The following is an 8,445-nucleotide window of genomic DNA, read 5'->3' as shown; positions in this document are numbered from 1 at the left end:
CGTAAAATGAAGTTGATCGAGATAGCAGAGGCCTATAAGATATCAAAGGAACGTGTTGGTAATATTATTCATCAACATTTGCATATACGGAAGCTCTGTGCAAGATGGGTGCCGCGCGAGCTCATATTTGACCAAAAACAAAGTGTTGATGACTCTGAGCGGTGGTTGCAGCTGTTAACTCGTAATACACCCGAGTTTTTCCGTCGATATGTGACAATGGATGAAACATGGCTCCATCACTACACTCCTGAGTCCAATCAACAGTCGGCTGAGTGGCCAGCGACCGGTGAACCGTCTCCGAAGCGTGGAAAGACTCAAAAGTCCGCTGGCAAAGTAATGACCTCTGTATTTTGGGATGCGCATGGAATAATTTTTATCGATTATCTTGAGAAGGGAAAAACCATCAACAGTGAATATTATATGGCATTATTCGAGTGTTTGAAGGTCGAAATCGCGGCAAAACGGCCCCATATGAAGAAGAACAAGTATATACGGTCGTAAGTTCGGCCAGGCCGAAGCTTGTGTACCCTCCATCATGGATTGCGTAGAAACTTCTACTAAACACTGCCATCCAGAATCGAATTACTTAAGTTGCGGTAACGCTTGCGAGGGCAAGGTATCTTAAAACCTCCTAACACCATCTTCTAAATTGTATGTAAGTCCATACGTGCTATATATTAAATCAAAAAGATCGATCCAATACGTATTAATTCAGTTTGACAAAGTATACATAAAATTTTGACAAAATTTTCTACAGAAATAAAATTTTAACAAAATTTCTATAGAAATAAAATTTTCACAAAATTTTCTATAGAAATAAAAATTTTGACATTTTCTATAGAAAGAAAATTTTGACAAAAATTTCTACAGAAATAAAATTTTAACAAAATTTTTTATAGAATAAACTTTTGACAAAATTTTCTATAGAAATAAAATCTTGGTAGATTATTTTTGGCTCGAGTGGCCACCATGATTATGAACCGAATAAAATTTGAACAAAATTTTCTATAGAAATAAAATTTTGACAAAATTTTCTATAGAAATAAAATTTTGGTAGATTATTTTTGGCTCTAGTGGCAACCATGATTATGAACCGATATGGACCAATTTTTGTGTGATTGGATCAATTTTGGTATGGTTGTTAGCGACCATATACTAACACCACGTTCCTATTTTGAACCGGATCGGATGAATTTTGCTCCTCCAAGAGGCTCCGGAGGTCAAATCTGGAGAACGTTTTATATGGGGGCTATATATAATTATGGACCGATATGGACCAATTCTGGCACGGTTGTTAAAGATCATATACTAACACCATGTTCCAAATTACAACCGGATTGGTGAAATTTGCTTCTCTTGGAGGCTTCGAAAGCCAAATCTGAGGATCGGTTTATATGGGGGCTATATATAATTATGAACCGATGTGGACCAATTTTTGCATGGTTAATAGAGACCATATACCAATATCATGTACCAAATTTCAGGCGGATCGGATGAAATTTGCTTCTCTTTGAGGCTCCGCAACCCAAATCTGGGGATCGGTTTATATGGACGCTATATATAATTATGGACCGATGTGGACCAATTTTTGAACGGATGTTAGAGACCATATACCAATACCATGTACCAAATTTCAGCCAGATCGGATGCAATTTGCTTCTCTTTGAGGCTTCGCAAGCCAAATTTGGAGATCGGTTTATATGGGGTCTATATATAATTATTAGCCGATGTGGACCAATTTTTGCATGGTGGTTAGAGACTATATACCAACATCATGTACCAAATTTCAGCCGGATCGGATGAAATTTGCTTCTCTCTGAGGCTCCGCAAGCCAAATCTGGGGATCGGTTTATATGGGGGCTATATATAATTATGGACCGATGTGAACCAGTTTTTGCACGGTTGTTAGAGACCATATACCAACACCATGTACCAAATGTCAGCCGGATCGGATGAAATTTGCTTCTCTTTTAGGCTCCGCAAGCCAAATCAGGGGATCGGTTTATATGGGGGCTATATATAATTATCGATCGATGTGGACCAATTTTTGCATGGTTGTTAGAGACCATATACCAACGCCATGTACCAAATTTCAGCCGGATCGGATGAAATATGCTTCTGTTAGAGGCTCCACAAGCCAAATCTGAGGGTCCCTTTATATGGGGGCTATACGTAAAAGTGGACCGATATGGCCCATTTTCAATACCATCTGACCTACATCGATAACAACTACTTGTGCCAAGTTTCAAGTCGATAGCTTGTTTCGTTCGGAAGTTAGCGTGATTTCAACAGACGGACGGACGGACGGACGGACGGACGGACGGACGGACATGCTTAGATCGACTCAGAATTTCACCACGACCCAGAATATATATACTTTATGGGGTCTTAGAGCAATATTTCGATGTGTTACAAACGGAATGACAAAGTTAATATACCCCCATCCTATGATGGAGGGTATAAAAAATGCACTTAAAATAGCCTGATTGCTTTCTTTCTAATACTTGTCCACAAGGACGGCATCGGAAATAGAAAAAAATCATTGGGGGATCCCTTGTCCAAAGGGACTGCGTCGGAAGTGGAAAAAAAATTATTGGGGATCCCACGATACGCTTTAGAAGAAATGTTTGTGGAGTTGTCCAAAAGGACTGCATCGGAAGTTGAAAAAACTCGACGGGGGATTCTGGGATGGGCTTTAAAAGAAATGTTTGTGGAACAACTTCCAATTTTTTTTTTGCTGGGAAGAGGATTAAACGCCTGACATTGATATGATTTGGCAACAATAACGTATACGGAACAAGTTAGTAAAGTCTAAAGTAAAGTCACCTAGTGGTGTAGACCATAATTTTTGATACCATCTCAACTTCTTCAAATTTGTTGAGAGCTGTATAAAGGTTCAGATCCCCATAAACAAATATTTAAATCAGAACCGATTTGGAGAAACATTTCTAAACTTCTACAAAAACTTTAGGCTTTAAATTTAAATCGGATAACGCCCTCAAACGAAACACAATTAAGTAACAAGTATATACGGCCGTAAGTTCGGTCAGACCGAATCTTATGTACCCTCCACCATGGATTGCATAGAAACGTACTAAAGACTGTCATCCACAATCGAATTACTTGGGTTGCGGTAACACTTGTCGATGGCAAGGTATCTTAAAACTTCTTAACACCGTGTTCTCAATTGTAAGTTTGTCCATACGGGGTATATATTAAACAAAAAAGGCCAATTAAATACGTAAATAATTCAGTTTGACAAAATTTTCTATAGAAATAAAGTTTTGACAAAATTTTCAATAGCAATAAAATTTGACAAAGATTTCTATAGAAATAAAATTTTGAAAAAATAAAATTTTGTCAAAATTTTCTATAGAAATAAAATTTTTAAAAAATTTTCTATAGAAATGAAATTTTGACAAAATTTTCTATAGAAATAAAATCTTGACAAAATTTTGTATAGTAATAAAATTTTGACAAAATTTTCTATAAAAATAAAATTTTGGTAGATTATTTTTGGGGATCGGCTATATATAACTATAGACCGATATGTACCAATTTTGGCATGGTTGTTAGCGGTCATATATTAGCGCAATGTACCAAATTTCACCACGTACCAAATTTCAACCGGGTCGGATGAATTTTGCTCCTCCAACAGCTCCGGAGGTCATATCTGGGGATCGGTTTAAATGGGGGTTATATATAATTAAGACCGGTATGGACAAATTTTTGCATGGTTGTTAGAGGCCATATACTAACACCACGTATCAAATTTCTACCGAATCGCATGAAATTTGTTCATCCATGAGGCTCCGGAGGTCAAATCTGGGGATCGGTTTATATGAGGTCTCTATATGATTATGGACCGATGTGAACCAAAGTTTGTATGGTTTTTAGAGACCCTATACTAACATCATGTACCAAATTTTAGCCGAATCGAATGAAATTTGCTTCTCTTAGAGGCTCCGCAATCCAAATCTGGGGATCGGTTTATCCGGATCGGATGAAATTTGCTTCTCTTAGAGGCTATATATATTTATGGACCGACGTGGATCAATTTTTGCATGGTTGTTAAACACTATATACTAAAACCATGTACCAAATTTCAGCCGGATCGGATGATAGTTGCTTCTCTTAGAGGATTCGCAAGCCAAATTTGGGGATCGGTTTATATGGGGGCTATATGTAATTATGGACCGATTTGAACCAATTTTTGCATGGTTGTGAGAGACCACATATTAAGACCATGTACCAAATTTCAACCGGATCGGATGAATTTTGCTTCTTCAAGAGGCTCCGCATTCCAAATCTGGGGATCAGTTTATCCGGATCGGATGAAATTTGCTTCTCTTAGAGGCTATGTATGATTATAGACCGATATGGACCAATTTTTGCATGGTTGTTAAAGACTATATACTAACACCATGTAGCAAATTTCAGCCGGATCGGATGACATTTGCTTCTCTTAGGGGCTCCGCAATCCAAATCTGGGGATCGGTTTATATGGGGGCTATATATAATTATGGATCAATTTGAACCAATTTTTGCATGGTTGTGAGAGACCATATACTAAGACCATGTACTAAATTTCAACCGGATCGTATGATTTTTGCTTCTCCAAGAGGCTCCGCAAGGCAAATCTGAGCGTCTGTTTATATGGGGGCTATACGTAAAAATGGTCGGATATGGTCCATTTGCAATACCATCCGACCTATGTACGTCAATAACAACTACTGGTGCCAAGTTTCAAACCGATAGCTTGTTTCGTTCGGAAGTTAGCGTGATTTCAACAGACGGTCTGAAGGACGGACATACTTAGATCGATATATACTTTATGGGGTCTTAGACCAATATTTCGATGTGTTACAAACGGAATGACAAAGTTAATATACCCCCATCCTATGGTGGAGGGTATAAAAAAACATAAATAAATTAAAAATAGGGTCTCAGCAGGATTTGAGCCCGGACCTCAAGATATGATTTTAATTATTGGTATTAATAAAAGGAATCACTTTTGGTCTACACAGGTAAGATAGTATTTTTAAATACCACGTAATACTCGTATTACAAGTAGTAAGTACTACATGTAGTAAGTATTACTGGAAGAATCACTAGTGCTTACCCACTTCTTGCTGGGCTAATTGAGAGTCATTTGAACAATGCAGTAGCTTTTACAAGCAAGAATACCACGGCACTAAAAACTCTCCAATGTTTGCAGAACAAGGCAATGAAGATTGTACATGGATTACATATTCAACATTTTCCCTTTATACATTTGTGAGCAGGCCCAGTTTGCCCATTCGGGCCATATATTTGTACCTATTGTTAGTATATGTAATTAAATCTATGAATAATATAGGGTATCGTACGGTGAAATGTTTTCCAATTCAGCACACAAATTTTTTTTTCTGATTCAATCACGAAGTTAATTGATCCAATTAATTTCTAATTGAAATGTCTTCAATCACAGAAATGATAGTATCATTTAAAAAATTAATTGAAGGTCAATTAAAAAGTTAATTGATCCAATTAAAAAATTTATTGATACTATTATTTTTGTGATTGATTTTTGTTTCAATTAAAAAATTTGTTGAATCAATTAAATTTTTAATTTAATATTTTTTAAAACTCAATTAAAATTTTAATTGGAATTGCGTAAGCGAATTAGGATGAATCCGGTGCTGCTATCGGAAGTTCGACTGTGGTCGGTGCCACTCGCTTTACTAACATACTCGTCAAGCTTCGGGTGATTAATACCATTGTCCCGACAAACCCGCACTCTTTAGTTGGTAGTGACCGCAACCAAATGAGAATTCCCCACATATAACAGGTTAGCTGATAAGTCCCCGGTCTAACAAAGAAAAACACATTTTTTGTCAAAATTCGTTTTTATAATTCAATATAGTTCCCTTCAAGAGCGATACAAGGATTATAACGACCTTCCGATTTTTTGATACCATTTTGGTAGTACTCCTCAGTTTCGGTGATCACCTCTTCACTGCAGCCAAAATTTTTCCCTGCGAGCATCCTTTTGAGGTCTGAGAACAAGAAAAGTCGCTGGGGGCCAGGTCTGGAGAATACGGTGGCTTGGGAAGCAATTCGAAGCCAAATTCATGCATTTTTGCCATCGTTCTCAATGACATGTGGCACGGTGCGTTGACTTGGTGGAACAACACTTTTTTCTTCTTCACATGGGGCCGTTTTGCCGCGATTTCGATCTTCAAACGCTCCAATAACGCCATATAATAGTCACTGTTGATGGTTTTTCCCTTCTCAAGATAATCGATAAAAATTATTCCATGCGCATCCCAAAAAACAGAGGCCATTACTTTCCCAGCGGACTTTTGAGTCTTTCCACGCTTCGGAGACGGTTCACCGGTCGCTGTCCACTCAGCCGACTGTCGATTGGACTCAGGAGTGTAGTGATGTAGCCAAGTTTCATCCATTGTCACATATCGACGGAAAAACTCGGGTGTATTACGAGTTAACAGCTGCAAACACCGCTCAGAATCATCAACACGTTGTTGTTTTTGGTCAAATGTGAGCTCGCGCGGCACCCATTTTGCACAGAGCTTCCGCATATCCAAATATTGATGAATGATATGACCTTTGATATCTTTAAGGCCTCTGCTATCTCGATCAAGTTCATTTTACGGTCATTCAAAATCATTTTGTGGATTTTTTTTGATGTTTTCGTCGGTAACCACCTCTTTCGGGCGTCCACTGCGTTCACTGTCCTCCGTGCTCATTTCACCACGCTTGAATTTTGCATACCAATCAATTATTATTGATTTCCCTGGGGCAGAGTCCGAAAACTCATTATCAAACCAAGTTTTTGCTTCCACCGTATTTTTTCCCTTCAGAAAACAGTATTTTATCAAAACACGAGATTCCCTTGTTTCCATTTTTTTCAGAATAACAAAAGTTGCTTCACAAAAGACGCTCTATCTCACAAACTAATTGACTTACAGACGTCAAATGTTGACACGAATCATTTGAAGGTTGGTACTATATAAAAATAATATGCATTTAATACTAGCGACGCCATCTATGTGTCAGACCGGGGACTTATCAGCTAACCTGTTATGTCACTAACATTGAATGGTGGAAGTAACATCCTTTCAGTATCACTTATACACTTACGAATAGCTTAGTTTCGTGGCACATGCTCACGTATAACATTTGATTAGTTAATCAAGCTAACGCACACTCCAGCAGTTACCAGCAGTACACAGACAAAAATTTCACGAAAATTTTTCCAATTAAAATCTTAATTGAGTTTTAAAAAATATTCAATTAAAAATTTAATTGATACAACAAATTTTTTAATTGAAATAAAAATCAATCACACAAATTAATAGTATCAATTAAATACTTAATTGGATCAATTAATTTTTTAATTGACTGCCAATTAATTTTTTAATTGATACTATCATTTCTGTGATTGAAGACATTTCAATTAAAAAATTAATTGGATCAATTAATTTCGTGATTGAATCAGAAAAAAATTTTTTTGTGTGTATGAGTCAAGACTCACGTGTGAGTCCCCCTTAAAAACCGATCCCAGTCATAGACTTTGATCACAAAAAATGTGGTCACAGGCAGACGGACATGGCGAGATCGACTCAGGAACCCACTCTGAGTATTATATCCAAAGACACCATATGTCTACCTCGTCTCCTTTTGGGTGTTGGAAACATATGCACTAACTTATAATACGATGTTCCACATCATTTTTCGTCGGTGTGCAACAATGAAACTTCTCAGAGGTGGTCACCCACAGTCGCCAAAATTACGCCCACCATTGGGAAGTGTCCACTTATGAGAGATTAATTTTAAAGTGATAATATAGCAAACGTATCACGAAATTTGTTCACTTTTAAGAGTGCCAATGTTTGAGAGGTTTCACTATATATATAGTGATGTATGGTCTAATACATAAACATTTTGTTAACAGGTGAACACCAACAAACACTAAAAATCTTCTCGATTACTCTTCGCTGTTTTTCGGCTTAGTTGGACAGAGCCACTGTATCAGCCAAAGTTGCAACTAGCTCAAATGATTTAAAGCCATTGTTAACACAACTAAGATTTCTTCCTGTTCCATAAGAAACTAAGCAAACGCTGTTAAGCTCGTTTATATCTTCGTTAGCAGTGTTGGTGTGGGGGTGGTGAAGATGGTGATATGCTCTACGAAGCGATGATAATCAAACGACTTCCAACACAGCCCAATGACAAATAAATCATTTTGAAATTGAGCAAGTGTGCAAATATTTGCATCGAATTTGATGATACCACATAGGCCGTGGTATAAACATCAGCATCTCCTCCTACTCATATACATACACACACACATATACACATACCAATCATTGCGTTGACAACACTTAATCCCGCTGAGCTGGAGTAGATATCATTTCAAATATCGTTTAACATTGCTCTATA

This window comes from Haematobia irritans, chromosome 2, assembly GCF_050003625.1.
Source record: "Haematobia irritans isolate KBUSLIRL chromosome 2, ASM5000362v1, whole genome shotgun sequence".
In the NCBI taxonomy this organism is placed as follows: domain Eukaryota; kingdom Metazoa; phylum Arthropoda; class Insecta; order Diptera; family Muscidae; genus Haematobia; species Haematobia irritans.
This window is presented reverse-complemented; position numbering follows the sequence as displayed.